At 37.8% G+C, this 15,779-nt stretch overlaps 1 pseudogene; it reads right to left on the reverse strand.

The window, feature by feature from the left end:
• Positions 1 to 14,657: 14,657 nt before the first annotated feature.
• Positions 14,658 to 14,929, reverse strand: LOC102833218 (annotated as a pseudogene).
• Between the last annotated feature and the right edge of the window lie 850 nt (positions 14,930 to 15,779).

The raw sequence follows: 15,779 nt of genomic DNA on the forward strand, positions 1-15,779 counted from the left end.
GCAGAGGACTATAGGCCCATGGACTGAGAAAAACAGTGTGCCTGTGGGCTTGCAAACTGTGCCCTTTGGGCATTTAAATGAATATATATTTTCAATGTGGAATGTGTACATCAAAAAAAAAAAGTAATAGAGGCAAATACTATTGGCTAAGGTACATGGTAGGGATTGTAATCATTACAATGATTTGCTGAATGTAAAACTTATGATCTTCCCTGTAAGCCTTCACTCACTCAATACACAATAAAAGCTTTTAAAAAGAAAGAAATTGATTGCTTCTGACTCGTAGTGACCCTATAGAACAGAGCAGAATTGCTCCATAAAGTCTCCAAAGCTGTAAATCATTTCCATATGCAGACTACCTCATCTTTCTCCCTCAAAACACCTGGTGGGTTTGAACTGCAGACTTTGTGGTTAGTAATCACTTCACTCATGATACTACAGACTCTTTAAAAAGGCTTCTTAGGCTGGAGTCTTAAGGTGAAACAATTAAATACAGTTCAAGAAACATGCAGGTTAAATTTTTTTCCAAGAAGTCATTGTAGATTTAGCTTCTTTTCACTTCAGGATGTAAGATGCAGCATGATATGCACATGAGAGCCCCTGGATCATCCAAGAAGATTTTTCAGGTTCTTCTAGATCATTGGTTTCCATAACTGACATTCTAAATCATGATTTCAAGATAATAGGGTCTGTAAATCTGTTACCTTACAAAGGTCTCCAGGTGGTTCTTATAATCAGCCAGGGTGATGAAAGTCATGCTCTAGTCTACCTGTAATTTTCCCTTAGATTTTAGGAGTCCAGCTCCCAATAGTTTCCTTGTGTGGAAAAAATGAAGACAGTGTGTCTAATTGCTCACTTTGTGACTTCATCTAGCTAACGTATCAATTTTCATGCTTTAGAAAAAAATGTTTTTCCTTATAATGTGTTCTGTTAATCACTTTTAACTAAGACTGCTTAAATTTTTGCCTTTAGTATGGGATATATTTCATTATGAATAACTGATAAAAAATGCATATATGTCTAGAATATTCCACTTTAAATACTTTTCTTTTTCTATTCTTTCTTTCTCCCAATAGGTCAACATCATATTTAAAGATACATTATCTGTTTCTGGGATAATTGTGTTGCTGTAGTTAAGTACTACCAAGTTGGTTCCACCACACAGTCTGAGAGGCAGCTGGTAGGTTTGAACCGCAATTCAATGCTTAATCCTACAGTGCCACACCAGGACTCCAATTAAATACAAACAAGTAAGTGCTAAAAATACTGTTTTAAACAAGGACATGTGTCATTTCCAAAGAGACTTATGGCATTCCCATTATAAAAATTTTCTAAATGACCTTGTTTTTAAATAGCTTACATTTAAAAATGAATACTGTTTCTCACTGAGAAATTTTGCTAAACAAGAGTCGCTCTATTGATTTTTCACTCTTCTATGGCAATACATCGTGAATATGGAAACATTTCCGCTATAAGATGAATCACTTTTGGTATATAATAGCTCTGTCAGAGAAAGGAAAAGAAATCAATAAAGTTGAAGTTATAACCAAATTGTTTAACCAACAAGAGATATAAATGAGAAGGATTTAAACAAATCACACGAATTGTGCTTTGAGTATATTTCTTTTCATGAAAATTGATGAGCATTTATAGATTCTATTTTAAGAAAAACTAAAGTCAAAGTAGGAACTTTACCTCAGGGGTAGGGGAAACAAAGTTCTTACTGCTTTTTCCCTTGAACACATTTCTTGCTCAGTGTTGGTCTAAACATTGAAAATACATTGTATTCTATTGCATATGTTCCATATATGCTTCTAAACTACTATTTATACCTCAAGCACTGCATATTGAACATCATTTAAACTGTCACTGAAAGTCCAATATTTTTAAATTCTTGTTTCAAAATGTTTTTTCTCAAGATATATACTGGCATTAACATCTTAACTCATATATATATGACATCTAGAAAATGATCGTTTTTTAAGTAAGACGTATCTGTACACATATGTGTGAACTTGGATGGCACTTATCCATTTCTTATTCGTGCAAACTGTTGATAGTGTGAAGATAAGCAAAGAGGATTTAATTGGTAGGTAGACTTTTTCCTTTTTTTCTGATGACCTTAGAAATAGTGTCTAAAGTTCTGTGATACTCTAATAGTAGATATCTGTGATGGTAGTTGGTAGTTATGTGCTGTGGAGTCGGTTCCCATTCATAGCAACCCTGCATAGGGGTTCCAAGGCTGTAAATCTTTATGGGAGCAGAAAGCCTCATTTTTCTCCCACGGAACCACAGATATCTGTGATAATAGACAGAAAATTCTACTACTCACACTAAAGCTTTCTACTGAATTACATTATGAGTAAATGAGACTGAATATTACCAGGTACATTCAAGAAGAAGCTGCTTTTGGTGAAAATCTGTGGTGAAACCCAGTCTGTTTGTACTTTTATAAAGGAATTTATTTGAGAAAGATAATAACATAGGTTCTCAGAATTGAAACCTCTTTAAGAATCATTTGTGCAGTCCTTTCGATCCCAGATCAAAAGCTTATCTTATAAATGTACTTCCATGAATTAATCAGCTTTACCCAGACACCTTTAGACATCTGAAATTTTATGCCCTGCCCATATTAAAGTGGTTTTTTGTTGTTGTTGCTCATTTTTTGTTTTGTTTTTCATCTCTCTGAGCTTTCAGTCTGAAATATTTCTTTTTTCCTCACAACATATGGTCTTTTTCCTTACCTGCTTCTTCCCCTGGTTCAGACTTTAAAGGCTGAGTATTCTTCACTCTAGTCTAGCCAGTTCCTTCATCTTGTTGCTCATTTATTAGAACAATTTGATCATCCTTTTGCTCATTAAGCATCCTAGGGAGAGTGCTGTTATTGTTGGCTACCATAGAGTCAGCCACCAACTCATGGAGATCATGTGCACAACATGTAATGGTTCCTGGACCTATAGTATCCCAGTGATTGCCCGCAGACTGGACCATTGTAGTGTTTGTTTGTTCATTTGTTTGCCCTTATTTTTTTTTTCTTTGAAAGCTAGTGACTCGTAGTGATCCCATGCACAAGGAATGAGACACTACCCAATCCTGTGCCATCTCCATGATCACTTACACAGTGGACCTTTTGATCCAGTATCTGTAGGGTTTACAAAAGCTGATTTTCAGATCACCAGGACTTTCTTCCTGGTCCATCTTTGCTGGAAGCTCCACTGAAACATGTTCAAATTGATAGCAGCCCACAGTTCTCCACTGACAGATGAGTGATGGCTATATATGAGGTGTATTGGTTGAGACTCTATCCTAGGACCCACAAGGAAGATAGGCATTCTGCTTTTGAACCATCAGTGCCCTCTTTGGGAGAATACCAAAACCAAACTCATTTCAGTTGAGTCAATTCCATTTCATGACAACCCCTTTTATGACTAAGTATAACTGCTCTTAAGTTTTTCTGAACTATAATCATTATGGGAGGAGATCTCCAGGGCTTTCTTCTATAGCACCGCTGGGTAGATTTGAACTACAAACCATTGTTGTTGTTGTTATGTGCCATCAAGTCGGTTCCGACCCATAGCGACAAACCATTAGTGAGTAGAATATTTTAGTATATTAGTATAGTAGTTAGGATGTTTTGTGTGAATTCTTTTGAAAGCAATTTTAGTGATTGATTTAGGAAGAATTTGAATTGAGACTTCTTCCCCTTCAAAACTCTACAGAGAAAAACAAAACAAAACAAAAAAACTCTACAAAGCTCTGCTTTCCCAGATTTTGCCACGAAGGAAAAATGGTAGTCATAAAAGGGCAGGGAACAAATTCACATTAAAGCAAACAGAAAGAAACTCCTACTCTTTAACTCTATAAAGTGTGCCAGCTCTAAGTATTTCTAACTCTATATATCCAGTGTAGCTGCTCATTTCAAAAGCCTGCTGTTGCTTTGACCTCTGTGTCCTACTTCACCTTTCTAGGACTACACTTCTACTGTTAACCCATAGAGGAATGCATCAGTGTCTCCAATTACACAGAACTTTACCATATATTTATGTACATACCAGTCCATCTGTATATACACACATACTCGAGGCTCACTGATTTTACAGAAAACAAATCAAACCAATTGTCTCTTAAACATTCCCTTAATTGCAACCCTGTGGTGCAATGAATTATTTGATACGACCCTTTTAGCTATTGTTGTTGTGAAGTGCCATCGAGTCAGAGACCCTGTGTAGCTTTTCCAAAGAGTGACTGGTGGGTTTGAACCATTGGACTTGTGATTAGCAGCCCAGTGCTTATCCTACAGTGCTACATGAGGTCTTCAAAGATACTACTAAGTCCCACCAAGACTTGAACTCAGATTGCTACATTCAGTATAGTCTTTGTGTTGTTGTTGTTGTCAAATGCTGTCGAGTCAATTCTGACCCATAACAACCCTGTATAGGGTTTCCTAGGTGCGGCTGGTGAGCTTGAACCACTGACTTTGCAGTTCAAACCGATTTTGCAGTCCAGCTCATTAACCCACAGCACCACACCAGAACTCCTTTGTAATTCCTACCAAATGAGTCCCAGAGAGGGTTTCTGAGGAATAGTTGTTGTCTTTGAACCACTGACCTTGCAGTTAGCAGTCCAATGCTTATCCTACACAAGGACCCAAAAAGTTTTCCTTGGGCTTTTTGGATTCAAACTGAGTATCCCCTCACCTCACCCCCACCTCTTGCCCACAACTACTTCATTTGTATATACTTACTTTGGCCAAATTCCTTTTGTGGTGCTGTAGGATCATTACTGGACCGCAAGCCACAAGGTCGGCAGTTCAAACCCACTAGCTGTTCATCAGAAACCTTAAACTATGAGTCAAAGTGGACTGGACAGCACTTAACAACAACAAATTCCTTTAGAGAAATCTATATCAAACTTAAAGGGAAAAATTAGACTATGCAAATATGAAGTATTTGTGACTCACCAAGGGGATTTGATAGTTTGCTAATAATATAACTAAGGTACATATCATCCTGTGGGGTGGAAACTTACAGTTAAGTTGTATGGAACTCTAACAAGGAGATCGGACAATTTCGACTTCCTGCTATGTTCAAAATGAGCCGTTTCAGAAGCAGAAAGGGAGTATCTTACTATCTTCAAGAAAGGAGAGCCAGGAGTAGATCATCCTCAATCCAAATTTCAGAAAGCTGTGATACACCATAGACAGTGAATTCAGAGAAGCAGTGGCAGAGAAGTGGCAGTTATTGAGGCGGCAGAACCAAGATCAGAAGGCAGAACAGTGGGCATCGAAGTTCACGGGAGCAAAAAAGTTTAGTGCTCTGGTAGCGTCGTGGTTACCAATGGGGCTGCAAACCGCAAGTTGGTCAGCAGTTCGAAACTACCAGCTGTTCTGCATGAGAAAGATGAGGCTTTCTCCCCCCATAAAGATTTATAGCCTTGGAAACCCTGTACATGGTCACTATGAGTCGGAACTGACTCTATGGTACTTAACAATAAAAATGGGCTCCAACAAAAATGGGCAGGATGTTTGTTGGCAGATTGGGTCTGAAACCAGGCACTTAATTTGTGTGGAAGTGGTAGTGGTGGTGGAGATTTAATTAAACTACACTTACCCAAGCATGGTGGAGACCAAGGGCTAAAATACTGAAAGCTTGAAGAGATTTTTAATACTTGCCCAAGTAGGCCACTTGGCCAAGGGCCTGATTGTGATTGAGAAAATGGCTGAGAGGAAGCTATCCTAACCAAAGAACTGTATCCTGAGCACTTTTGATCCTGAATTGTAACCTGACTGTTCTCCATCACTCCCATGTTGACCCTTCTATAGCCTACGGTTTGGATTCCTTGTGTGACACCATAGGATCAGCATTGGCTTGTGAACTACAAAGTCAGCAGTTCAAAACCGTCAGCTGCTCCTCAGAAACCCTACACAGAGTTGGTGTGAATCAGAACCAACTTGGCAGCACTTAATAACTTTACACTGTTTACAGGACAGTGAGTAGAATATTTTAAAATGAAAACAAAATGATAACTGAATTTTCTTTCCACTAAGATATATGTTGTGGCACTGTGGGTTAATGTGCCAGACTGCAAAGCCATTTGAACTGTAACATTGGAAGTTCAAGCTCACTAGCTGCTCCTAGGAAACCCTATACAGGGTCGCTCTGGGTTGGAACTGACTCAATGGCACTTAACAACAACAACAAAAGATATATGCTTCATAAGAGTAGATATTTTCTTTGTAATGTTCTCTATTGTATTCCTAGCTCCTAGACCAGTAATTGAGACATAGTTGGTGCTCAAAAATATCTGTTGAATAAATTACTGGTGACATGCATTCAAAAAGAATTTTGCTAGGCAGAGACTCAAGTACAGCCATTAAGGAGATGGAGGTTGCTGTTGTTAAGTGCCACCACGTCGACTTCTGCTCATAGCGACTCTGTATAAGGTTTCCGAGAAGCAGCAACTGAGTTTGAACCATCGACCCTGTGGTTCAAACCAAACTTGCATTCCAGTGATTTATCCTACAGCACCACACCAGGACTCTTTCATTGGGGAAAAGGATAAGAGAACAAAATTCCCCCAATTGCCAACATTCCTCATTCTCTCCGCTCTACTCTGTCCTCTTGTCTCAGTCTTTTGATATTTCTCTCTCCTTCTGTCTGCTCTCTTTGTTTTACTTCTCTTATGTAGTTCTCAGGCTGTCGCTGCTTTAATTGAGTTTAAACTCTGTATGCTATTTGTCCCTGTGGAAAGAACTTGTCTATAATGTTCACCAGTGGGATTGGCCCTAAGGAAACAGCAATGCATCCTGTTAACTGATACTTGCTTTGGAACTCAGCATATTCTTTTTCCTACCAGCCATGCCTGCTTTTCCTATAATATGGTTTTCAAATCCCACATTATCGTATCCACATCTCTAACTGATCTATCCTCTTGTAAACAGGACACCGAGAATTGAACACCAGTTCGCCAGTGATTATTGTTTTCTTTCTTATAGAATACATATTCTATTATTATGGTTTTACTTACTCTCCATCACATTTCTAGGCAGGCTAATTCCATTTTTGTATTCATGTGAACTATTTTATTATATTATACCATAAATAGCCTAACATAGTATATAATACTTAACAATCATTTTAAAATGTGATTTTTATCCTTATTGATGTATTACTACTAAAACAAATAATTTGCTTTGAACACTTTCTTTGTCCTTTTCAAAGACACAACAAACTCTGCTGTACTTATCCAGTTTATTCATACACAGAAAGTGTCTGTTTAAAGTTTAGCTAAAATCCAGATGTACTATAATTATACTCTTCACCTGACTGTTAAGATAATGGAAAAAGTTTCTCCAAGTTTCCTATACTAATTATCTCATGAGTATTAGCATTAGCTCCTAGTATAAGAAAATATTTTAACTACAGAGCTCTCAGACTGGGAACTTTTTAAGTGTTTGATTATTACAGACTGGAAAACTGAGTTCTTAAGAAAAAAAATGGTCCTTTGCTTCCTTCTCAAACAAATTAAATTTATACAAATGATAAGGATTACATAATGATGGAAACTGCAATGTGTCATTAAATCTGACTTTATATATTTCTTTAAAATGTAAGTTTTCCCTTTTTTTGAACCATTTAAAAATTTGTCTGAATCATTATAGATAGGCATTTAGAAAAATTATCAATAGTAATGATAGTCTAAAAATATTGTTCTATACTTGTGGATTTTATAGAAGTGAATTGATTTTTGTTCCCTCCTACTATTCCTACTTACATAATTTATAACTTGGAGTCAAGGTGTGGCATTGTGGGTTCATGCACAGGACTGCAAAGTCAGTTTGAACTGCAAGATCGGTGATTCAAGCTCACCAGCCAGCCACTCCTTAGAAACCTTATACAAGATCACTATGAGTCAGAACTGACTCGGCGACACTTAACAACAATTTACAACTTATCTTCTAAGTTTCTCCCAACCTTCCTATATTTTTCTACTCCTATATATACCTTATATGTGGAAGTAGAAATGATATGAAAATTGGCAAAGGTTTATCAAACAAAACCTGGGTGAGATGTTAATATTAATTTCTTAGAAGAGAAAGTCCTTGCTAAAGCAAATAGAGAAAGGAGATAAGTACTGTTGAAAGAAGATAAATAAAATATCTGAGTAAATAGCAGTAAAAATAAAAAATGTAAAAGATTAAAAAGGTAAGTATGAAGAGATAGTTGAGAAAAGGTGGTTTTAGTATAAAATAAAAGTTGGAATAAAACTTAAATATGTGTATTTTATTCATTTCTTAAATGTTATTCCATTTAAATTGCTTTATCCTCTGGGCTTCATCCTTTATCCCTTTTTTCTCACTATTTCTCAGTCCTTATAGGCAATTTTAGAGCTTCACCAGCCATCATGCGCTACTGTTATCTAACTCTCTGAACCCTGGTGGTACAACAGTAAGGACTTGGCTGCTAACCAGAAGGTCCGCAGTTCAAGCTCACCTACTGGTGTCATGAAAGAAAGATCTGAGGACAGCTACTGTAAAGATTGCTCTTGTTGTTAAGTGTCGTCTGGTCAATTTTGACTCACAGTGACTCTGTATAGGGTTTCTGAGAAGTGGCCAGTGAGCTTGAAGTGCCAACCTTGCAGTTCAAACAGACCTTGAAGTCCAACACATCAACGTGCAGTGTCATACCAAGACAGCTTAGAAAACCCTATGGGACCACGCCACTCTGTCACATGGGGATACATTAAGTTAAAATCAATTTGAGGACACCTAAGAATGGCACCATCCATCAGACATTCACTGGGAGTTTATGGGTGATGAGATGGAAACTGATCCAGCACCCATCTCCTTACATAATTGCATAGGCATATGAACATACACGTTCAAAACTGTGCTCAATATTTTCTCCACAAACTTGATCCTGTGTCTCTCAAACATACAAAGTTCTTGCCTGTTGTTCAGATATTTACATGTTCCAGTCTTCTTTCTGTAAATATCATATGCTCTTTTTGTCTAAGCTTTATTTATTTTCAGATATCAAATTATGCATATTTCTTCTAGGAAGGTTATACATGGCTAATTCTGTGGTTTATTCTTATCTTTGTGCATCCAGAACACAAGACATTTTATTGGAATCTAGAAAACCTTGTATTGAAATTACACATTTCCCAAAGCACAGGTATTAGCATCTGTATCTCTTAGTGGTCTGGGCCTTTCTATTATGTTCCTCTGTGTATCTCCAGATTTTAGTACAGAGTCTACAATATAGGATAACTGAAAACAAATCCATTTATTGAGCCTTTATAACAACGTACTAAGTAATAGAAACTTGCAAAAAATGCAAAACAGACCATTCCTCCTGGGGCACTGTCTACTCAACTGTGTTCCATGTTTCATTGTGATGGCCACACAAAAAGACACAAGACCCACAGTTGTGGGGTGTACTAGGGAAGCTTGTAGACTACAATTCAGGGTCAAAATGCTCAGACATAGTTTTTCTGGTCAGGCCATCTTGTCCTCAGTCATGTCCACAGATAGGCCTCTCTCTGCCCTGCCAATGCTACAAATCTCTCTGACAGTTGATGATAAATGGCTACAAGACGCACCATGCCACCATATGCCTCAGCCTGAAGGCTCTCAACTCTAGTTTGTGGGTCAGAAAACCCAGTACCCCCAATTAAGTGCCTGGAGGCACCTCACTCTATAAGCACGTTTCCTGGCCAAAGTCACTCAGCTTTACCTGCTCCATGGGCTGGGAAGGCCACCACTGTGTCTTGTGTTCTGGCTTTTGGTTCTGCTGTTGCTGCTTCTCTGCTGCTTTTCTGGCATCACAGCTCGCTGTCCCTGGACCAAGCAGGTTCAATGCACAGGATTTCGAGGCCTGAATGACATGCTTAATTCATGGCAATTCTTCTTTGATGGTCGTAATATTTCCCATCTCTGCTTCTGCGATGGCTTATTTTACACAAATTAAAACTCCAGGTTTTTATAAACACATTTAATCGTGTTAACTGCTCACAACTGAATTATATAGTCTTGTCAGCATCTTCTCTCAGCTTCTCTTACCCAGACCCACCTGGGAAAAAACATTGTTTGGTGGGAGTTTACAAAGACAATGTCTAGGACTCCTAGCATGGTTCTGTAGGATCAGCACTGGACTGCAAACCACTAGGTTAGCAGTTCAGACCCATCAGCTGCTTCTCAGAAACCCTATACAGAGTTGCTGTAAGTTGGAAATGATTCCATGGCATTTAACAGCAACAAAAACATATCTAGGAGAGGCATTAAATAATTCAGTACACTAAAACACTGTATTGTGCATCCAAGTTCATTCAAACTTAAGTATGTGCTATTCTTATTCTGCAATGCTAATAGGAAGGAGTACTAATAATCAAGTAATTATACAAAAGGACGAAAGATCATAAAAACTATAAGATAAAATTTATCTCTGATGTAAATATATCCTTGAATGTAGAGGAGAATACAGGGCATAGACTTATGAAAACTCTTGGTGGTTATTTTCAATGGAGTAGGTTCCAACTCATAGCGACCCTGTACAGAGTTTCCAAGGCTATAAATCTTTACAGGAGCAGAAAGCTTCATCTTTTTCCCAGGGAGCAGCTGGTAATTTCAAACTGCTGACCTTGTAGTTCACAGCCCAATTCGCAACCACTACACTACCAGAGCTCCTTATGAAAGCTTTAGATATAACCAAATATCCAGAGGAAAGAATTGCTGGGCCTTGGACCTCAGGACCACAGTCTCAGGAGGTATTAAGTCTAATTACAATAGCATAGTCCACAAAACAATTTTCAAAATCTTCCTGTGTAGTGCTGTAGGTTAAGCAATGAACTGCTAACCAAAATGTCAGTTCAAACCCCCAGACACTCCTTAGAAACTTTATACATGGTCAAGTTGGAAGCAATTTGATGGCACTTATCGACAACAACAACTGGAGTCTTAAAAACTTGTGAGTATTTTTTTTGGTTGTTATTTTTTCTATAATATCTCGAGTCAATTGGCAGGGATGAGGTACATGGCCAGCTTATTCACATGCTTATCCAGCATATGTCTCATCTATTCCAGAATCTTCTTAGTCTTGAGATGCTTCTTCTCCAGGTTTTCACAGGTGTACACTTTGATTTTCCCATTTGTTCCTTGGAGAAGGCCTTCCTGACGTCATCTGCTTGTCACTGGACACTGTGTTGGATGCACTGGGCATTCATCTCCCCGATAGCATCCTCCGCTGCCCTGTAGGATGGCAGTTCTCATGCTGCTATGTCCTTCTCGAGCTGCCCATCCCCAGCTAGCTATTTGCCCTCCTTTGCTGATGTTGTTTGGCAAGCAGCTTCACTCATCTTAAAAATAGAGGAGAGATGAGATGAGGGAAAGAGAGGTGAACTTGGGTTGGAGACATTGGGTGAATCTAAGGGGGAGTGGCTATGATCTGGGAGTGGGTAGAAAGAAAAGGAGAAGGTACTCCTGTGGGACTGTGACATCAACCTGGACTTACTTGATTTTGCATATCCTGTGCCTGGCACAGATCTGGGCACACTTTGGGTGCTCAGTAAATATGTTGAATGAAAAAAAAAATTAAAAGAAAACTCATTCCTATCCATCTAAGGTACAACTATTGGTCTTTCACTATCTGGAAGAAAGAAGAATCACAAAAATCGAACAATTAGACTTAATGGGCCTAATGAACATCAGTAGTCACAAGCCTGAAACCAGAAGAGCTAGTTGGTACCCAGCTATTCTTATCAACTTTTCTGAAAGGGATCACATTAGAAGGTCCTGGATAGTGTGGCAGAAAAAATGTAGAATGAAACTCAAAACCATAATGGAGACCTGACTACTGGTTGAATAGAGACTGGTGGAACCCTTGAGACTTTGGGCCTTAGTCATCCTTTGGGTATGGAAATGAAATCAGCCAAATAATAGAAAAATGTGTAAGGAGAACAATAACATTAATGAGGTACCCATACCTTAAAATAATCATCCAAAGGGGACAAAAATTACAGCATCTACCCAAGATCTATGTCCAGAAGGGCTAGGAAAAAAGGAAGAATGGCACCAGCATACACAGGGATGAAGTGAGACAAGTGATGCTACATTAGGGGAATTGAAATTGATGTGGTGAAACAAACTGTGTATTAATTGTTGAATGGAAAATGAATGTATTCTGTAAACCCTCACCTAAATCACAATAAAAAGTGAAAAATACCAACGATAGCAAAACAAACTATGTCAACAACAGCATTCTATTTGATTGGCATAGAAAAGTGAACAAAATGGCCTTGTGGCCTTGTGGAGCTTACAATGGAAGGTAAATATTTTATTTTGTACCCTCTTTCCTTTAATAATTGCAAATTACAGAAGAAACAAACTTTAATATTTAGAATTCATGATCACTAAATGAATCTACATAAAATATATCTTATTCATTCCTTTTCAAAAGCAATCCTGGAAGCTGATAGTGTTTTCAAAATTTCGTGAGAATTCTTTCTATTCCCAGTCAAGTTATCAACTTAGTATTAGCAAAAGCATTTAAAAATAATAATAATAAGTGGCACATATTTATTGTGACAATGTACCTATTGGACAGAAAGCAAGATTATATAAACAGTAAGATTTTATAGGAAATATGACCATAGGTGATTGGATAAAATAGTATTTTTTAAAATTCTGAAATAATTAAGCCTGACCTTGTACTGAAAAGGCTTCACATTTTAATAGAGTCTTCCATTTGGTGAAATGGCTATTTGGATTTTTGATGGCTAAACCAAAAAACCAAACAAAGCCACTAGCACTGAGTCTATTCTGACTTATAACAACCCTATAGGACAGAGTAAAACTGCTCCATTGGATTTCTGAGAACATAAGTCTTTATAGGAGCAGACAGCTTCATCTTTTTTCCACTGAGCAGCTAGTGGGTTTGAACCATTGTCCTTGGTGTTAGCAGTCTAACATTTATCCCACAGCAGCCTGTCATCTTAAGCATGAGATATTTAAGGATACGCCATCATCACAACAAGGTTTCAAAAGCTGGACCACATGTAAATAAAAATAAAAAGTAATTTAATGCATATTGTGAAAAGTTAAATATAATACTGCAGTACTAAGCCCAGACTTAACATTTCACTGAAACGTCAGAGAAATCATGCGAAAACTTAAGGAACCACTAGGGTCACATATAAATCTTTCATTTTGTTTTTGTCTTTTTCACATATTTTATGTTGTTGTTGAGAATATATGTAGCAAAACATACACTAATCCATCCGTTTTCGCATGTACAATTCTGTGACACTGATTACATTCTTTGACTTGTGAAACCATTCTCATACTCCTTTTCTAAGCTGTTCCTATCATACAGCTTTTTATTTTGTTCTTACAAGAATATATTGTTATTGCTTACTTTCTAGGCTGTGCTTCCTTACAATGTCACCACTTCCTTGAGAGTACAGTCTCCATTTTATCCATGTGTTAATGTGCAGCACATAAACCCATTGCCTTCTAGTCGATTCTGCCTCACAGCAATCCAATGTAGGGTTTTGAGACAGTAAATCTCTGCTGGAGCATGCAGTCTCATCTTTCTCTCACAGAGCAGCTGCTAAGTCTGAAACACCAACCTTTCAGATAGAAGCCCAGTGTTTATCCCACAGAGCCACTAGGGTTCCTAACTTTTAGCACATGTTCTTGATAAAGGGCCTTTGAGTCAGTTCTAATTCATAGTGACTCAGTATACGATTTCCAAGAACTTGCTAGAGGATCTGAGCCATTGACCAGTTTTGGCACATAGTAGGGTCTTATTAAATATCAAATTAATTAATATTAAGTGCCTTTATGTGACCAGTATTCTATTTTTTTTCACAAGCCAAACATTATTTAAGATACTTTTCATAAACAGTCATGGTATTCAGGCATGGGCAGACAATCGTTAATGGTATACAACAACTTTCAAATTCACTTTGAACTGATTTTGGACTACCAAAATCAGAAGGCCAGTATAAAACCCAATGAAGTTTTCATCTGATGCTTTGGACAGGAAAGTTTAGAGTGAGGGTTGACATTTCTCATTTAGCATGCTGTTTAACAACTTTTCACGAGTCGTCCTTGACTTTTAGAAAATGGCGGAATTACCAATCTGAAGACCCACAGTCTAAACAAAGGAACCTCTGCTCTTTTGAGGGGTGCCACTGACATGGTACCACGGGGAAGTCAGGTTCCCTGATATATGAATAACCAGTTTTCTGAGATCAGATCCCAACAGGACTCTGGGTTTATGGGAGTCAAGTCTAGGCTGAAGTCAGAGAGGGTGATGAGGATATGAAGACGTAAAAACAAATTGTACTTTTCCCATACCACATGGCATTTGTCCAAAGATGGCTAACATGTGTTTATGTCAGGGAATCCCACCTCCTGAGGAAGTCTCTCAGAATTAGATGGGAAATGCTTCCTTTCACAACAATCCAGCTTTGGAGACACTGTATCAGTGACATTTGCTCTTTTCCCAAAAAACAATGAAGTGTTTTGTAGGCTAACAACATAGCTTAAAAAATAAAAAAAAATAGAACTCTACATTTCTATGAAACTAGATAAAAAATAGTATTTCAAGCTGTACAGTCATCTGAAGTCCACAGTTATAAAAAATGCACACACTTCACTTGGCATCCCCAGCACCTTCATCCTTCTGTGCTGGTCTGTTTTGGCATCTCCCTTTTCTGCAAAGTTAGTCCCATCCTTGCCGACCTCAGCTTTTCCCCTTTTTTCCTTTGGGTACCTTCTCTCCTTTTTGTGCAGGGCATTTTTAGGCTTAGGCACTGGCTTTTGAGGAGGAGGTTTAGTAGATAACCTTGTGGATCTCCTCTGAGGGTCATCGTTCACCTTGGTTTTATCTCCCTTAGCATCACCTTCAGCCCTTCTCTTGGGCATTATGAATTCAGCAAGGGGTGCAGGTGCTGGACATGGGGATTTGGCGACCTACCAGCTTTGGTGGATCCAGGGGTCGTTCTCACCTCTTCTTCACACTGCTCCCAGTATTTTATTTTTAGAGGCAATTTAATGGGATGTGATGAGATTTTAAAAAAAAAAAAATTGTATTACATTTTTTTCAACTATCATGAATACCATATGCTAAATAAGTTTTCAGTTAGAATAAAATTAAAACCATTTGACTTGAATGTATGCGAAAATATCTCCAAGTACCTGTTATTTACAAGAACTATTCTATTTGGTTAGGACCATGGTGGCTCCATAGAGAAGCACTGAACTGTGCTTAGCTATGGAGCCCACCAGTTGTTCCATGGGACAAAGATTAATAATGATTCCTGCAAAAATTAAAAAAAAAGAAAGAAGCCTCAGACCTTATATAGGATTACTGTTGAGTCAGAATCGACTTGCAGGCATTTAACAACAATGACATTCTATTTGGTTGGCATATATATATGAACAAAATAGAACTAAACCCCAGTTCCCATTGAGTTTACAATGGGAAATAAGCATTTTATTTTACACCATCTTTCTTTTGACAAACTTTGAATTCCATGAGAAATAAGCTATAATATTTAGAATTCATAATCATTAAATTAATCTACACAAAATACATTTCATTCATTTTTTATTTGTGTCTGTGGTAAAATAGATTTATTTGATATAGCTCTTCAATCCTCAGTGCTAGTAAATCCCCAAAATGATTGGGTGGGACCACATAAACATAGTGTATGGGACTCTCTTGGTGGAAAGCAGAGAATATCAGAAAGATGTTTATCTGTGCTTTATTGAC

The sequence above is a fragment of the Chrysochloris asiatica genome, unplaced genomic scaffold, assembly GCF_000296735.1.
Source record: "Chrysochloris asiatica unplaced genomic scaffold, ChrAsi1.0 scaffold00031, whole genome shotgun sequence".
Taxonomy (NCBI): domain Eukaryota; kingdom Metazoa; phylum Chordata; class Mammalia; order Afrosoricida; family Chrysochloridae; genus Chrysochloris; species Chrysochloris asiatica.